Raw genomic sequence first — 19,358 nt, 5'->3', positions numbered from 1 at the left:
GCTTAACTAATTGCCTTTGGTTAATAAGCATTTAAAACAGTTTGTCTTATAAAATTCAGTTGTGAATTGCAATAAAACGGGCATCTGCAGTAGTACACTCCAGATGTGCACGTGCATAAGATGTGACAGTTGTCAATCAACTCCATGATGCCTACAGCAGTTGTTTCATTAGTGGCAAGGAAGAGGTTTGCTTAGCAGCAGCGTGGTGCTAGATCGAGTCTGCAGTGCCTTCAAAGCAAAGCCAATGAGATATCCTCATCTCAAAAAAATAACTGCTGTGTATCAACTGAGACTTACATTATGCAGTTTAACTTTGTTTCCACCAGAGGGCAATAAACCATCTCAGATGACTTGTCTTCTAGCTCCAATCTAGTACTAAAGGGTTTTTCATTTACATGAAATTAAAATTAACTTAATAAAACTATTTCCCTGTTACTACTATCACACAGTACTCAGTTTACAGCTGTTACAAGGACTGTTATGCCAGGTTCTACTGGAAAAGGCTTACAGGAAAGTGTGCATTAACTAATTAATAGCCATGTTTTAAATCCACTGCAAAGGACAACACTATCCCACAGAGAGAGCTACTTAAAAACAGATCAAACTTTCTTAAAAGGTGCCTTTGCCGAGACGAAGTGCACTATCCAGCCTGTGAGCTGGTGCCGGACTGGTTTATAAGGTCACAAAAACCAGCAACCTTCTCCTGTAGTTCCTATGGAGACCTGGCTATAGTCCAGATATCGTGCTGAGCAACACAGCTGCTTCTGTAGAGGCCCAGCTTGATCACCAGTTTGATGAAATGCGTCCTAAGCTTGCCTTTGTTCACTGTTTGTAGGTGATGAGATGGAGAAGAGAGGGTTTTCTGAGGCCAGAGTGGCCGTGGCAGCTCTGGATTTTGGAACTGACTGCTGGGAATAGTAGGAGGAGGGTGAGAAGTATGAGAAAAAAGGCACAAGTCAAACAGGACAGATAATCTCATTGTGGTGTGAAGTACATTATAAAGAAACTGCTGATGGAGAGTTTAGACAGTTAACTGTAGCTAAACTGGGAGATGTTTTCTAAAATGCTTCCAAAGGGGTGGCTGGCTGTGAAATATTCAAAATTACTTTATTATTACCAAACCTTTGTGTGTGTATATTTAAGGCTTAGAGTTGGAGCACCTTAATTTTTCTTCTTGATTGTTCCATTGGCTATTTTTCAAAGACAGGATGAAATCTTCACAATTAATAAACTGGAACATGGTCATTGTGTCTAAATTAATTGATTTTTTTTCTTTTTTTTTATAACACACAAAATACAAATCGAATAGAAAATAAATAAAAGTAAAGTAAAAACAACACAACACAACAAAAGATCTACACCTCCAGAGCATTTAAAACCTAGCTTTGACCTCAACCTTCAAATGACAACGATATTTAGGCTACTAATTAAAAGGTCATGGTGAACAGCGCTCGTATCTTTCTACACTACAACTTCCATGAAGCAGTGGACTACAGGTTTGGAATAATAGAGCGCATGCGCGTTACCTGCTCGAGTAAATCGATGACCTCATGAGCAGCCCGGACCAACCAGTCGGTTGAATTATCTGCCTGCCGTCTGCGCTGAGTGTTTTTCTTGGGCTATACCTTTCCGAGCACATGAAGCGCTTACCAGAAAAAATGTTCACCGTAACGAGGTAAGCGGACTGTCCTCAGACAGAACTTTACCGTTAACGGCTAAACCATTAAACCGCCCGAGAACCCACACCGCCGGTTGGGCTGCGTTGTTGTTGTTGGTGGTGGTTGTGACCTCCGTACCGGTGTGGCCGGTCAGTGCTACAGCCGTCGTTGACATGACTGCGGTGAATTTACTCGAGCTGTCTTTGTTGAATTTTCACTGATATTCATGCAGCTATTTACTCTGGAGCACGCGAGTATCCAAAAACCTCGCCCGGACAAGGTGAGAGTCCGGTACTATTTGCATGTGTTTTGCAAATTGCTTTTTGTTGAGTCGCCTCTACCTGTTTGTGGAGTTTATTAAAAAAGAAAAAGAAAGGGGGACTGTATAGGCTAGATAAACCCCACTAAAGTTTGAAAAAGTAGGTCTAAAGAGGACCTTGGTAATTTCCTTAGTGGTTTTGGCCACGTTTTTATAATATCTCGTATAGTGTAACTTATTCTTTGGACAGGACAGTGGTGTTATAATCTATTAAAGAAAATAAAGGTTAATGTCTGAACCCTAACCTGTGTGACCAAAACTAAGCTTACACCAACTCACATATCCACGTTTAAGAATCTAAATGGTAATTTTGGCTAATATTATTTCGATTTTTGGAAAATTGATTACAAGAAGGCCACCTTTACTATTTGGACAAATGAATCACAAATTAATTTTAATAAGCAGATCTTTATTGTGAACTTTGGCCAATGTGTACAGAGCTGGAAAGTAAGCCTGTCAGAGTCTTTAGGCACAAAGGTCCGTGCATGATAACGTTTAACTCTCTTTCATGTACATTAAGTTTTGATTTGAGTGCAGAGACATGTGAGTAAAGTACAAATATCCTTCAGAACATTGCCTCTCCTGAGTTAATATTCACTTTTATCAAGTAAAATCACTCTTTTGAGAAGTCATGAAGTCATAGGTCACAACACAAAGATTAGCACAAATCACCACGGTGGTAAGCTTATTCCCTGTTGGATGTTTATCAGAAAGGACTTACATTCCCGAGAATGAAAATGCTCTAAATCATTTGGGGGGGGCCTGTGTGTGCTTGTAATGGGCCGCTGCCGTCTTGTGAGACGGCTTACTGCTGTGGTGTGATCAGCAGACGTGTTTTCACTGTAAACACTAGAGAAGCCTTACATGATGTACCATGCTGTTATTTTGTCGACAGCATTAATGTGCAGACAGGGAGTCGGCTGGATACAGATGAGCATCAACAGGCCCTGACATTCAAATTACAAGGTTTTTTTTTTTTTTTTTTTTTAAAAAGGGGCACTTTGCAAGTGATTAGTCTGTGTTGTAAGCACACGCTTCCCCAAGTGGGAATGTTTATCCAGTGGCTATGATATAATTGGGTAACAAGCACAGATATATTGGTATTTGTGTAACTATACAGATTTGCAAATAGTGTCTAACTAAAATCACTTTGAGGCTTTTTGATTCAACTGTTTCTCGTGGTGAATCATCTCACCTGGCCACCTTAGACTGTGTTTACCTAATGTGCTTGTTGGGTCCTCTTGCCTGACTGATGAGCAAACACAACAGTGATGCATCTACCTTTACAAGCCTTGCTGCTCTGTGTTAGTTCAGTTTATCAGTTTATCAGTTGCTGTTAGCAGCTATGTCAGGTCAGCTTTTGGTGATCAAAAGCACACAGAGTGGTGCATTATGACATGTTGCGATCCATCCCGGTCTCATAGCAAAAACGTGAAATAGTCACACAAAAGTAATCTATTTGATCATGGTCGTGGACATGTATTGTCACACTTTTAATGACATTTGGTACAACTCATTTCAATAGGAAGTACGTTTCATTTCTGCAGCACTTATGCTGTCCAGAATCATCAACAGGAACACATCTCTATGGAAACCAAGGAAACAAAACTTCATAACAAAGGGCAGCCATAATCGCTGTCTAAGTCTAACTCAATAGGTAAGTTACTTTTAATCCCTGAATAATAGGGCTGTGACTCCTTTTGTGATATATTTCAAGCTTTTCTGTTTTAATTTTGATTATTAAGACTGGCAGGTTATGGAAATTTAGAAATACAGAAATCTATACATGCAGATCATTACGTATGATCTGTATTTTAAGTTGGTTTCAACTGTAATTTACTCAAACTTAGTTCATTACACAGAACCACAATCATGGGGAAGAATCATGCTAACACCTTTTCATATGAATGTTTATCTTTTTGAATTAAATCACAGAGCAAGTGAACTTTTTTTGTAACTGTTTTAATTTGAGTTTCACAAGAAAATAAAAGTAGGAAAATTGTATCCATAATGATGATTCAGTAGACTAAAAGATGTGCCTACTTTATGAAATACCTTGAGAGTTATGCCTTCTCCAGACGTGCGCAGAATTCAGTCACTGCAACTGCGGTTGTGCTGTTTTTGTTGGCAGTGGTCAAATGTTGATGTTTCATGTCATCCTCCTGTTGTCACAGACGCAAACACACTGCCGTGCTGTTGGAAACAGACTTTGACAAAAGCTGTCCCTGGTGAAATCAACTGTGCCATTGTGAATGTCGGTTATAGTTGGCAGCAATCGGACTTATGTTCTCTGTCCTTAAATTTCCTCATTGGTGCTCTGAGACCAGCAGAGCAATATCAATGTGCAAGTAAATGAATAAAATCATGCTTGTCTCAGCCCAGATATGCCTCTAATTTTCACCAACTGGATGTAAAAGTACAGCATTAATAGAGATGTGAATAGCACAAGTATCTGATAATGTATGAAATGGAAGGGTGACAGTTTTGTCATGCTGTATTAAAAACTGGGAAAGCGTTTGCTTCAGTTTGTGCTCTACAGAGCAAACTATCAACATTGAGTGTGCCAACCCACAAACTGCAGTGGTGTATTTTATCTGCTTTTCTGTCTGTCACCACACACACACACACACATGGATGGACGGATGGAGAACTAGGCTAATGAACTGAGTGTTACGTTTCACAAGACCGTCTACATAGCAGCTGGGTGGGGGGACCTCCCTGGGAAGCTCACATTAGGTACTAAGGGTGGAAGAGTAACTGACAGTCCTGACAACAAGGATGGGGGAAGTGTAGACTAATCATTTTCTTCAATGCTGGGTGTCATTCAGGAGTGGCTCTGGCACAGCTGAGCACCTGAGGCCACCATGTGTGCGTGAAAGTGCATGTGCATCCTTTAAGGAAGGATATGAATGATATTCTGTGAAGTAGTTACTATAAATCATGGCATCTGGGAACTGGTTTAACTTTTTCCCATACACTACATTAAATATACTGTAATGTTTAATAGCCTTAGTTAAGCTTTTAAAAGATAATTATTTACTGGAATAGTCAAAGTGACTCTCACAGTTACTGCAAGCAAGGTAGAAAGTAGCAAATCCAGTTAGCACATACCATAGATGGTTGACTTTGTTTGACTCATGCTAAATGTTTCACATCCTAATTCCCTCCCTGTACTGTTTCCACAAGGGTTGGGCAGTCTGACTGCAACTGTGAGAAAACAGAAATCCATCTGCTTTCGGTGAATTCCGCTGTCGTTACTTCATGGGATTAGTGAATTGGTGGGGTTAGGTTAATTGGTGATTCTAAATTGCTTATAGGTATGAATGTGAGTGTGAATGGTTGTCTGTCTCTTTGTGTCAGCCCTGTGACAGACTGGCGATCTGTCCAGGGTGTACCCTATGGTTGCTGGAATAGGCTCCACCCCACCACCCTCACTCATCATGTTGATTTTATTACCACACCTACTTCATAGGGGAAAATTTGAATTTTAAGTTGATCTCCTGTTTTTTGGTTTTTAAAATTGCATTGTTGAAAACTGGAATAATAATTGTATGTTGTATTTTTGCTTTTTGCTGATCTCCACTGATCTAATCAGTTCCATCAACTGGGTGGAGCATGAATGAAGAAGCTAAGTTTCTGGTTTAATATTTGACGGATTTTTATTGACGAAGTGACCTAAAAGTCTTTCCTTAATTGGTTCCTCTGGGTAATTATGGTTCCTGCTCTTCCTGTTGGTGCTAGTGCATCATGCTCTTAGATCAAGCTCTCTCTGTTTGACATGTCGTGGATCCTGTGGGATATATGTGGACCTGCAGCACTCTGCTCTCCCATCACAACAATAGGCCTGTATGACTGTTTGAATGTGCCATTCTTTGTGTGGTGTGCTTCACTTGGGCCAGACAATGGCTTCATTTAGCATCCCTTCTCTTTTTGAGGCCTGCTCTGTCACCATGACACCCCTGCCACACCCTGCCCCCAGTCTGGTTTAGCTTTGCACTTGTTTTCTCTCTTAGGACAGCTGGGCTTAGACAGCCATTGTTGGCCACACCCGAGACCCAACCTCACGTTTTCAGGATTGTTGCTCTGTGGCCATGTGTTCACAGCTTGCTATAGTTTCTGAACTTGAGAATAAACTAAGGCTGCCCTCAAGGTTGGTGCAGACCTGTTAAAATTATCTAACAAAGAAAATCAAACACAGAAATAAATCTATGATTGAAGGGTTTCCTGCAATGCTTTATGCTAGAGGTTAGAAAACAAAGATCACCTCTGCCAACAAGGATTGTGGTGTTGCAGTATAACTGTGACGTTTAAAAATAATATCTATATAAAGTTTTTGCCTGTTACTTTCTAGTTGGCACTTTAGCAGAGTTGATCATGGTATTGCATAGCTAGTTATATTTATTCTTTAAAGTTTCTACAGATATTGCAATAATATTGTGATAGTGAATTATTTTGCCTATTAAAGTTGGCAGTAAAAAATCTGATATTGTTACAGCCCTTACAAAAAACATCCACATCTTTGTGAAACAAAATATAAACTCAGCGGGAAAGAGCTAAGCTGAAGAACAGACATCACATATAGTATATCTATATAGTATTCGGACATCAGCCAAATTGATCACAAGATGAGGCGTGTCAGAACCTGGCTGGATTACTACCTCAGCTAAACAATTTACTGAAGGAAATCCAGGATTACAGCTACTGATGTGTGATTTGTCTTTTTGTTTTAACTAGAAAGAAAGAATGTGAAACCTGCCATCATCCTTTTAGTGCTGAAACGCACGTATTTCATGACCTGAAGGCCGAATGCTTTGTTAACTTCTCTTTTTCTGGCCTCTGCTTTGCAGTTGAATTCACATTAAGCAAAACAGAAAGAAACTATAGTTCTATTAGTAATCGGTGCATTTTTGTACCATGAGCTCTTCATTACATATGGTTAACATTTATATTAGTAGATGAGTTGAGATCGTCACACAATGAGTGAGCACTGATTGTGTTTTTTTCCACGACCTCATTGACACTTGACCTTTGAGATTGTCCATAGTTGAAAGGGCAGTACACCCTGTTTCTAGCTCAGCCTCTCAGCTGCAGCAGATTTTTCGTTAATGTGTTTCAGGCTGACACACTTTGGACTTCATGGTAAGTAATGGATCCCTCATGGAAAGTCATTCAGTTTTATTAGCAATGAAAAATGCATCACAGCTACATAATGTTAGGTTGATCAATAACAGCAGTCACTGCAGGTGTCTCAAACTGTCATGTTTTACTTGCTGTTATTACATTTAGAATAAGAATATAAATTCTGAAGATTATTAGCCTCCATCTGCTGAACGCAGTGTAAATATTGGGCATGGTGAGTTCGTCCAAAGCCCTTTATAGTCACTGATTTTGCAGCACAAATTATCTCCAAAGAGCAGCTTCCCTCAGAGAAACCAGCCTTGATCTAGAGTTTTGTGCTTCTATAACTAGAACTGGGTGACCTATGAAATTATATTTTGGGCTGATCTGAACGTGTTGCAGTTGTGCCCTGGAGAACACAGTACAAGCTGTGCTACTTCTGGCTTCCTTTTTGAGACTTAAAGAGATAAAGACTTTACGATTATGATACCTGCAATGTTGATGTTTACACGCTGATGGATGCAACCTTCTTATTGCAGTCTGACCAGAGGAATGTGGAAACATTTGTTTTAAAAGTGAGGTTGCCATAAGTTCTGTACTGCAAATTTCATCCACAAGAATGAGATCACACCAACTTTAATAGAATATAACAAACTGTTCTATGACTAAAATTAACATTTGTGATGTAGTTTTTCTGGGTAAAGTGTCTGTAATTTGAAATAATTGTCTCGGGGTGTATGGTATGTCACACGATGGAGACTAAATTAGCTTTTTTTGGTTCATGCTGAAGTCTCAGAATCACTTAAACTTTTCATCTTGTGTATTTTTCTAATTATATAATAGTGCTGCTTTGCTTTTGGAGTTCAGTTGTAGTTAAGTTAGAAAATGACTGTTCTCTTGCCAGGCTGAAAGAAATAAGTCAAACCTCAGATTATCATGACAATGAGCTTCAAAATTAATCAAATGTGTGTCTCAGCCACAAGATGTGGAAAGAGTGTATCCACGGTCGAGTTCAAACAAAGGCAGCATGCAGTCCTGTTCTCTGTATATGTGTGTGTGTCTGTGGGGGAGTCCTTTATAAGCACGATGTTGGTTGGGAGGGTAGGGTGGATTTTATAGGCCAGGAGGGATTCACGTTTCAGCCCATGCTCGCCTCTCTCTTTTGTCTAGGTCACGTTAATAATGCTAACTCCCAAAAGCAGAGATGTGTTAAAATTAGAATTCTGTATGAGTGTGCAGTTTTGTGAGAGAGTAAGCAGCCGGTTGGATGCCAGCATTTTGTCTGACAGCAAATTCAATCAGTTCAGGTTGCAGCTTGAAGTTCTGCTAATAGCTGTTCAGTCCCTGAAAGCTGACGTGCATTTAGCATATCAAAGTGAATCATATCACACTAAGATGCAGCTTTGTTTCTTGCACAAACAGGTCTTGTTCTCTAGCGTTTCACCATCAAGTATTAATAGTCACAGCATTTCTTTAATGTTCTAACTTATAAATCATTGTAAATGATGAATGTCTACAGCTGGAAAAGGTGATTGATGTAGGTCCTGGAATTTCTCAGGGTGTGGACTCTATCTAAAAGTAGCAAAATATTAGGTTTGTTTTTATATTTGTCTTAGACAAACCCCAGCAACAATGCTGTTACCTCATGAAACTGAATTTCAAGCCTTTGGGATACATATTCAGTTTCCCATTTTATAAACAACGTGGATTTGCACATTATGCTGTTTTTCCTGTTTTCATTTCTTCAATGGATGAGGTCAGATGCCAACTTGTTTAAATCTTCCCCAGACACAAACCAAAGCATGTGTGACAGGCTTTGAAACAGCAGACAGATATCAGATTCAGCCCCAGACTGTGCCAGAGCATGGCATGCTTTATCCTGCTCTTAAAATACTGCCCTACCCCTCCAGAAAGCAACACTCAAGTTTGAACAAGTTATCAAGCAAGAGAACAACGGGAGAAGAATGTTTGGGCTATGCCATTTATCTTTCTGTTATGCTGGATGATGTAAATTTATCAGTTTAGACGTTTAAACTCAGGAAAGGATTACGACTCTGCCGTTGTTAGCTTCTTTTGGCCTGATCATGGATGGACTTCACATGATCTGCAAACTATCACTGCCTCGATTCAGGATAATCCTCATAATAATTTATGTGATGGAAAAAAATGTCTCCTTTGTTGCATTAATGCCTCTTAAGCTGAGATGTTGTTGGTATATTTGACATAATGTAATTTCCAGTTAATTGAGTTGGCATGTCAAGAGCCAGTAATGTTAGTCATGCACATTCTTATTGAATTAGAAGTATTTGCAATTGTTTTATTTTTAAAAGCGCCTTTGTTTCTTTGTTGTGATGCATATTAAGACTTTTGACAAATTACATTCATATGATCTTAAATTAGTCAGAGCATGGTCATAGATTCATAACATATTTCCAGAAACAGTATTCAAAGATTCTTTGTTGTTAATAGATAGTCACTTAACAAAATTCTGTGCAGTAGTTCAATATACACAATAGGGAAATGGTATATACAATAGAGAAACGTTTAAATGGAAGTACTGTATTATGAGTTGTGAAGTTTAGTCTTTTGAAGCGTGAGGTGTGTATGTTTTTGTATAGAGTTCACAGGTACGTGAACCACCTTGTTCTTGTTTTTATGGTCAGAACTAACTAACAAAATACACACAAACCACTAAAGAGCTTATAGCACCGAGTCGCTACACACAAAAGTACATGCACACTAATATGAAACGTCTTTCTATATAAAAGATAATCAGAGGATCTTCTTTGTTACTTCTGGGAAAAGAAGACATCCTGATTTTCCTTGAAAAAGATTTCAGGCTGCTGCTCGAACAAGCAGGATTCCCAAAGTATAAGGCATTTTTGTGATAACAGCAGTGTACAGAAGTCATGAAAACAGCCATGTAGTCAGATGAAACCATCTGCATTAACGGTTAAAAATGTTCTTGAACAGTGATAGTTTTACAGCTGCTTGTTTCAGTGGTGTAGCCACAAATCTGGCTAGTAATTCAAGGCTTTTAAATCTCCTTTTTCTTTTTCTTTTTTCCTTTTTTTTTTTTTTTTTTTTCTAAGCAAAATTGCAGTAGTGTTAGCATAGCATATATATATCTACTCAACAATCATTCAGTTGTACTGCTTCCCTGAGCACAGTGTTGTTTTCCAGGAGTTTGCATTGTGCAGCTGATAGCTGTGACGCCACAGGGCAAAGGCTGTCAGGTCAGTCCTGTTAAACAGCAGGTGGCCTTGTTAACGTCCACAAACATCTTTTTTTTTTTTTTTTTTTTTTTTTTTGCTGTTTATATTTTGGCTTCATTTTTTTTTTTTTTCCATTACAAGGCCCAGCTCTGAGGAGAAGCTTCTCCAAAATATTTCCTAGTTTTAGTTTATTGTTGTAGCATCTAGTTCTCTGGTTGTTTTCCCCCTACTGTTATCCTGGCACGCTTTAAGGTAAGCAGCTTTGTAACTTAGCCATCCTGTCGTGCAAGATGGCCATCTACAGTATGGTGGCTTAGTTTTACTTCAGACTTTGCCTCTGTGCCAGTGAATTAGTCATGCGTCCTGCTGGCATTAAGCCAGTCTCACATCCGTGTTAATGGCCATAGAGGAGACTCAGACTTTGAACCTTTTCTCATGGATTTTCGCCTGGTCATGTGTGACACACACTAATGGACCCACGTGCTTTGAAGCTGTCTTCACCCACGGAGCAGAATGGATACTGATTAGATTATGCTGGATTATCATTACTTTGTTTGATTTGATTTGCTTGTTTATATGTTACCTCTACAGTAATGTTCAGTGCACTGTACTGCCTCCGCTGCCTTATCTCGCTGCACGAAAACTTAACCACTGATTTCTCAGCGCAGTGCCAACATCTGGAGGGATCAGCAAGTTAAGCCATGGCCTTTTAACCCTCAAGTTCAGTCAATCCATTACAAGCACGATCACTGCAGCTGCACCGTTTCACGTCATAATATTTTTGCAGCAGTGTCTTCCACTTCTTCCTGGAAGACTTTTGGGGTTTTTTTTGTTTTTTTTCGTTGCTTTGCTGTAGCCATAAATTCTCCAGGTTTGCCTAAATAAAGATGTTATTTTACAGTTTGAGGGCAGTAGAGGTAAAAAGGTTCAGAAAGTACCCTACGTGTAGTTTAGTTTTGATACAAATCCACACTAAATATAAGATTAGTGACTGTTTCATGGCTGAAAGATAGCTTTGTTTTTTTATTAGATAAATGAGCAAGGAAACAACTTGAAGATAACAAGTACTTTGTCAAAAGTCCATTGAAGCTTTAATATGAGTGAGAACATCTTGAACTCCTGGTCCTCTTACTGGCTTTTTCCAGAACTTACATTTCAATTCACTTATCTCAACAAACTCCACAGAGAGAAACTTTGGGATTGAGTTGAATGGGCCGTGAAAGGCTACAGGAAATAAAAGTTCTGTCTTAACAAGTACGTCATGATGTATAAATGGAAAAACACCAATCTCTATGCTTTTTCCAGTTTGCTACATGTAACCTCTTTTAGATGCACTTTCACATTTTTTTTTTGTCTTATTTCAGAAATACAACTCCATTCTTCATGTCAAAAGTGTTGTTTCCTTGCTTGGACTTCCTTTTTATGTTTCCAGCTGCTTGGCTGCGTTCTGCAGATTAGTAGATGTAGAAGGTTATGCGGGCCTTCTGAGATGGACCTGGTTGAGGGAGTAATTACAAGCTTTCCAAAGGGTGGAAGGGACCAGTAAGACCCTTTTTAATCCTGGCATTTAATTTTGTGAATGTTAGGAGGGTCTCCTGCAAGGGAAGGGCTGCATGGTTGGAATTTATAGATATAGCTCCACCCTGAATGAAACACATGCACACGGTGAAGCGCTGTAGCCTTCCACCACATGATACGAGCCATAATATTACGTTCCCCCTTCACACATTCCTTTGCAGTAGTTGGAGAAAGTGTTTTTTTATTTAGCGGCTGTCAGTCATGATTCAGCTCAGACATCCTTATTATTACTGTGCAGCTGAACCTTGGGTTTATTTTTTTGCACGTAAGGATATGTGCCTTTCTAAGGAGATATTTTTAGTAACATTCGGTATTACTGTCCTGCATTTCTGTTCAACTAGAATCTATGAAGAAAGACAGTGTAGCTTTCTTTCATGTGTAGCATTTTTATGAACTCCTCTTTAAAAAGGAAATCCAGAAAAGTTTATAAAATAAAGATTTTTATGTCCTACCATCCTTACTTCTACCTGCAATCTGAACATTTAGGATAATGAGACAACAATAGAATAATGTGGATGAGGAGAGTCTGGAAAAATGAGCTATATATATAAAAATATACACACTGGCCCCAATGATTCACACTGTTATCTGAACAGTAAGCAATTAAGTTATTTTCTACATTACCATCACAGCTGTACTTTTCTGCAGCCAATCAGGTTTCTTGTTTCACAGCTGATGTGTTGCACATTGATATTCAAGCTTCAGCAGCTTTTAGCTCCTTGTCTGCACTGTTTGCAGAATCATTGGAGCCGATGGTGTGCTCTAATTAATTTGGATTCTGATTGTTTTCATTGTGCTTTGCTTCCTTGGATTATCATTTATTTTTATTTAATGTGTGCTTATTAGAAAAAAATATGACACAAAATTAATGCCAAAGTAGCCATAATATGTACTTTGGTTTGTTGGAAGTCATAAAACAGGGTAAAGTCTAACTCTGTGCTTAAATGATTAATGATTAACAGAAAGGTTCAGTGGAGTTGCTGCCAGAGGATGGCTGTTCCTGATAATTCTTAACCTGCAGATGTGATGATGCAAAACCCTCAAGCTAGTGCTGTCATAGATTGTCATTCAAGCATGCACATGCTGCAAGATGAGCAGTCTACCAAAGAGAAAAACTACTTGTTAGTGACATGTTACTGATCACCGTTTTATCCATGATAGTTTAAGCTCATTTTTCCAGACTCTCCTCATCCACATTATTCTATTGTTGTCTCATTATCCTAAATGTTCAGATTGCAGGTAGAAGTAAGGATGGTAGGACATAAAAATCTTTATTTTATAAACTTTTCTGGATTTCCTTTTTAAAGAGGAGTACATAAAAATGCTACACATGAAAGAAAGCTACACTGTCTTTCTTCATAGATTCTAGTTGAACAGAAATGCAGGACAGTAATACAGAATGTTACTAAAAACATTGCCATCCTCAGTACACCAAACATTGGCCGTTACACCTGGTGCACACGAGGTCAACAAAACATTGGTCCTGGCTTTTTATCGACACAGCAGATCCATCCCATCAGAACAGGAGCCGTCCATGGGAACCAGACCTGTCTGTTGTTCCAGCTGCACGACATTCTTTTCAGAGGCAGCTACCCAGCACTGTACAGCTTCCACTGTTATCCATTCATGACTGCACCGGCGCGGCCTGCCACTGATGTCTGTTACCCCAGCCCTGTAGAGATAAACTGTTTTACACAAGCCCAGCTATGTGGATCAACAATGCAAACTCAGACGTGGAACTATAAAGTCCACAGTGAGAAAGTTGAAGGGCTTCAAAAGATAAAGTTTTCTATCATCTAGCCGTAACATGTGACTGGATCAGAGATCTAAAAGCTGCAGACGGCTTTACATGCTGGCATGTCCAGATGAGAGGGAAAGGCAGCTGCTGGAAAGCTGAACTTTTGAAAACCCTGAGATCAGGGAAAGTGACATTACTAAACTCTGACGAAGACGGGCAACATTTTTAAAGCTTGCTTGCAGCTGTCAAGGTTTAAATGTTGCTTTTAGGTTTGATGTGCGACTTCCTTTTGGCAGGGGTGTGTTTAGAATCAGTTTTCTTGGCAAGCAGAGTAAATTCATAGTCTCGGTTATAGTTTCACTTACAGAGCATATAATACTCCTACTGTGTTTCTGCCATATTTCTACTTATGGAGATTCAAAATGGTGTTGAATAACATAATATACAACAAAAGCACTGATAGATTTCACACTCATGAAACGGCTTGGTAATGCTTCACTCACCTGTTTTTGTTTTTTGTTTTGTAACGAACAAAAGTTAATAAGTAGGGGAGAGCGTGCTGGTGTGGTGGTTGCCTTGATTCCACTGTTTGGTGGGTTCTTTCTGTGTAGAGTTTGCATGTTCTCCGTGTGCTTGTGTGGGTTCTCCCAAAGTACTCTAGCTTCCTTCCACATTGTAGAGACATGCATGCGATTGGATTCATTGACAAATCTAAACTGGCTTTAGGTGTGAATGTGAGAACTAGGATAGGCTCAAGCACCCTGTGACCCTGAATTGGATAAGAAGAAAATAAATGGAGGAATGGATAGATGTTACTGACTGATGACACTTAATTTGTCTACACCTGCATGGAACCAGGTGTCTAAATCAGGTAGATAATTTTCTCTTATGAGAACATGTCTGATTTTACTACCTTCACCATTGAAGAAAACAGATGGACAAAATAGTCATTAGTACAGATGACATGTTTTCAAACATTACGTCAGAGGTGAATCAACACGCCACAGTAAATTTTCATATTGCGACATCATATGCTTATTGCTGTTGGTTTGGAACATTTGATTCTATTTAAACAAAGCTTAGAGTGAGTGTCCCTTATGCGGGGAGGAAAAAAAAGCAGTGTTATTTTATCTGAGATCATTTTATGTCTTTGATCCAAAGACTGTGTATAAAAATAGACGTGGTCACTGTGATTCGGTTTGTGGACTACCATTCTGAAGCCTCGAGTTGCGCAATTTGGCTGAAGCCATCTTGTTTTTGTTAAAACCAGATGTCACAAGCACAGGTTGGATCGTACTGAGTAATCGAGAACACTACACACCCATACGGTAGTGGTGTCAATCAGTAGGGAGCCACACCCTAGCGCATACGTAGGTTTATTGTCTGTTGTTCTAAATGGAATTTCATTTATATAAAGTTTGAAACTAGTGATTTGGAGCATAAATTTCATAAGTGAATAAGTGTTTCTTCGCGTCATAAGTGAGCAGTACGGTCATTTTATCATATAAATTTGTACAATCAGACTTCTTTTTGCAAGCAGAGATCATCAGTATCAGAGGAGAATCATAATTAAAATGTCAAAACAATCAAGATGATGCTGTTCTACATGTTTCACAAAAGTCTTTTTTTTTTAATACTTAAAAGAAATTTGTCAGTCACTTTGTAATAGAGTTTTCTATTAAGACTTCAAATTTTTCTGACTTCACTGATGGCTGACTATTACTTTTTTACGTTAGTGAAAGTAAATTTCTGTCACACTGTGTTCTGACTGTATGTGCAATTGATTGTAATTTCATGAAAATCATTCTCAGAAAATTCCATATGCAATTTTATTACTTTGGTGTCTGAACAAAAAGAGTCACAGTGTTGCAATTCAGGAATGTTTATAGATGCTGGATTTTGTTAAGCAGTAATTAGCTGAGATGCACTCATGATACATGTGCAGTAAATCATGTGGGAGTGTCTGACATTGTTTAGATTAAAATTCTTTGGGATGTTATCACCGTTTCGAGACTGCAGTGTTGCATATTCTGAAGGTGTTTTATTAAACACAGGACTTCAGAATAATGATGAGAAGCAGTTCAGCTCTTCTGCTTTCTTTCGTTTGGACATTGGTTTGGACATTGCTTCATTCCTCCAGCATCCCTGGCAAACATGAATAGCATCCTTCTTCTCTCCCTGTCACACATTTCCACCACACATAGCCTTCTTTTCTTCCTACAGCTCTTCAAACAAGCCCTCTTCAAGCAAACCCTTCAAGAAGTTGTTCACAGCCGGTAGGGGTGGGGGGGTGGGGAAGCGAGCTGGGCGGTGGCCACGGCCCGCCTGTATCCTATTAGGACTAGGAGTGTTGAAAAGGGGTGTGGCCTGGAGCCAGTAACATCTGTGCCTCTCCCCTCTGCCCCCACGGCATTCTGCAGAGAAAGGCAGAGAGAAGGAGGCTAGGGAGGGAGAGAATACGAAAGAAGTACTCGCCAGCCAGCTGGCTGTGTGCATGATCTCAAGCAGCAGCTCGTTCTATGTACGGCGAGTTTATCCCTTGTTTACCCTGCAGCCGTCACAGAAACACATCCTCAACCTAACTGGGATTTTCCTTTGACAGCCTCTGAGAAGGTGCTTATTAGCCACTTAAACCTCATCCAGATGACTTTGAACCTGCGTGGACTACATACCTTGTGCAGGAAATGCTCCACTGCATGCTGTGTACAGGCATAGTTTTTTCTGTCGACAGTGCAGAAAGCTGGATACTGCAGTGAGTTGAGGATATAAAGGGAATGCTAAGAGCACAACAGAGGCAAGCTCTCTCCTGGACAGGGTAAGACAAGCAAAATGCATCTTCCAATTCTACCCTATAATTAAATGAATGCAAGGAAAAGGAGCGAGGAGCCGAAGCCGGCTATCTGCTGGCTGAAATGTTTGAGTGTGGACTGCATGTGACCGGGAGATAGTTGGAGGCTATCAGCGTGTGAGTGAGGGGAGTCGGGGCTGCTGGTGTGCTTTATCATTCCCCAGAACACAAGCTGGATTGGATTCCTCTCACCAATACGTAGGTGAATGTGTCACGTCTGTCTAATTAAGAGGTGTTGGTGCAGAAAAACAGTGTTGCCGTAGTAACCGAGGGGGAAGGGGAGGATGACAGGTCGCTCCTGCCGGGCCCCACGGCTGATTTCACGGTGGGAGAGTTGTCCTGTGTATGCGGGGAATGCCCCATAATGACAAGGCTGCTCTGGAGATAGGGTGAGGTGCTGGTAGAAATATGTGCTTACACACACACACAGACACACACAGACACAGTGGCTACAGGGTGCTACCTCCCACCAGATTCTCTCCCTGGTTTGCTGCCCATTATCAGTATCAAGTGAGTGAGAGAGGGAGAGGATGGCATACTTTTTCCATGATGGGAGTGGAGTGCAGATAATCAGGTCAATGAAAGCAATGTCACCTTGAGCGTAGAGGGGTCCGCTGATTCTCCTCGCTCGTTTCCTGCCGCTGCCCATCCTTCTCAGGTTCCAGTCTCACTTCCGCAGCCTCTCTCGAGAGGCTACACACTACACATCACATAAATACTATATAGACTCATGGATTACAAAAGAGTAGTTGTAATTTTGTGTGGATTTTACAGTGCGTCTGGGTGATGGCAAGCTAGATTTTTACCCTGTAATCCGTAATGGTTTTGTTATTTGTTTTTGTCTGCTGAATTAGAGCGACAATCCTATTTTCTCCCTTATAAGCATCCAGAACAGATTAAAAAGGAGGGTAATGTGCACTGGAAGGGGCTTACATTAAATCACCCTCCCACCCAGCTTGCACCGGTCACCCACCGCTCTGGTTGCCATGGCAACTGAGGAAGAGGTAGGGATTTTTAAACGGCCGCAGCTCAGGGTATCCTGGAAAATATTACAGCGCAGTCCCCACCCTGTTATTGATGATCTGTGAGGTTGTACATTTCATTACTCAGGAATAAATATGTGATTGGTGTTGGACTGTGCCTAGCTGTGGCACACATGAATCCTTCTTTTGCAGTACACAGAAAGATCACGATGACAGTTAGCCGTCCTTATAAGGCACCGCTAGCTGTCTTTCAGACTGGGGGATTTATATTTGTACTCACCAGTTGTTTATTACTTGCTGTTCTCTCTTCGATCTCACTGCTTATTTACAGTGATGCAGTTGTTTGTGATACTGATGCACACGTGGGAACTGTTTCAGAGATGGCACTGATTGTCTGCCCTTGCTGCTCATAATTGAGGGCATATTGATCCTCCAGTTTAATGATTCTCAAGCTCTCGACCTCTGCATGTCTACATACAAAAGAGCTAAAGTACTCCTTCATCCATTGGCCAATCAGTTCTTTTCACAATAAAATCATTTCTGGGAATGCTGTAATTTCCAACTTCTGAGCTGTCACCAACATTTAAAATAACAATTTACGACTGAAAGCTGTTAACTCACACTTTTCTTTTAAATATATATATATATATAATGTGTTTATAATGATGTCAGTGATAAGACACAGTGTAATCCCACCTTAGTGCATTGCTTTGATTTATTACATGCAATACTGTGGATACAAATCACACTGGTGCATTAATAGGGGCATGAAGTGGGTGTAATGAGCGGCTTGTTTTATATGCTATTTTTAAACTGCGCTGTTCTTTTTCCTTTTATCTTGAATGTAGTCGATAAATAGAATTCGAGATGACAGCAATGAAACTCTGGCATACTGTCGCATGTTCAAGTATTTTCCATCTTTGCCCCGAGTCTAACCTCCATGAAAGCCTGACCGGTTCAAAAATGCTAAGATCTTAAGAGTGGGGGGTTGAAGACTCTGTCTGCAGAACAAGTTTGGCAACCTTGCTGGTGGAAAGTGCAGTAGCCTTTTAACCTGCTTTTTAATCTCTGTCCTCCCAGCATAATCTGCACACTCCCAGTTTCTCAAAGTATATTTTTTGCTTTGTGCTCATACATGTAAGAATCACAGGAATTTTTTTTTAAGAGCTGTGGAAGAGCTTGGAATATATGTATATTTGTAACAGTAATAAACTGAGACTAAAGCCTATTTGGTTAATATTATTATAGTTTTTGCAACTATTAAAGTGTCAAAATATGGTTTGGTGAGCATCCAGTCAGTTTCCCTGTTGGAGTTTCTATAAAGGAATACAAGCTTGTATAGAACTAGAGGGTACCACATGTTAGATTCACCAGTGATTTGAATCTCTCCAAGACAACAGAATAACTTGGTGATAAACAGCTGCTTATCATCACTGGGTGTGCACAACACTTTGTTCATAAAATAATGCTAGACAAAACAGGTCAGGTTATCACAGTCTTCTAATCAAATATTCACTTACAGAGTTTATTGTTCACACTTTATGTTAGTCAGCCTCAACGTGAGTGTATATATCTTTCTCTTTCTGTTTTTGAAGGTAGTTGTGACTTCAGATGCATCATAGACTATGTCTAGAGTACTGTCTCCAGAAGTGTATGAAGATCATGAGCCTGTGTACTGAAAACAAACAAACAAAACAATTAGATTACCTTTATGTAACATGGGTAATCGAATTTGCTGTTTTTTTTATTTTTATTTTTTTTTATTTATTTATTTATTTTTTACCCCAAGCAGTAACAGCAGGGTCTCGGAGTACAGAATAGCATTTACTTGTATTGTTTACCATTAGTTGTTATATCCAGGGTTATAGTATTCATATGGATCTAATTTGCCTTAAAGAGTC

General features: G+C 39.7%; 1 protein-coding gene across 4 annotated transcripts in view; it reads left to right on the top strand.

The window, feature by feature from the left end:
* Positions 1–1,530: 1,530 nt before the first annotated feature.
* The window catches only part of LOC120725242 (disheveled-associated activator of morphogenesis 1-like), a 44,941-nt gene continuing 27,113 nt past the window's right edge, over positions 1,531–19,358 (top strand). For 2 of the 4 annotated variants that reach the window (XM_040018016.1, XM_040018012.1), the window contains exon 1: positions 1,531–1,675. The gene's annotated coding sequence lies outside the window, so the exon portion shown is untranslated. Of the gene's footprint in view, positions 1,676–1,827; positions 1,939–16,000; positions 16,442–19,358 lie in introns of those variants that run through there. The other 2 variants (XM_040018015.1, XM_040018013.1) reach the window with 2 other exon arrangements.

This window comes from Simochromis diagramma, unplaced genomic scaffold (assembly GCF_900408965.1).
Source record: "Simochromis diagramma unplaced genomic scaffold, fSimDia1.1 OVJJ01000802.1, whole genome shotgun sequence".
Taxonomy (NCBI): domain Eukaryota; kingdom Metazoa; phylum Chordata; class Actinopteri; order Cichliformes; family Cichlidae; genus Simochromis; species Simochromis diagramma.
The sequence above is the reverse complement of the archived record's forward strand: the minus strand, read 5'-3'. Positions and strand labels throughout refer to the sequence as shown.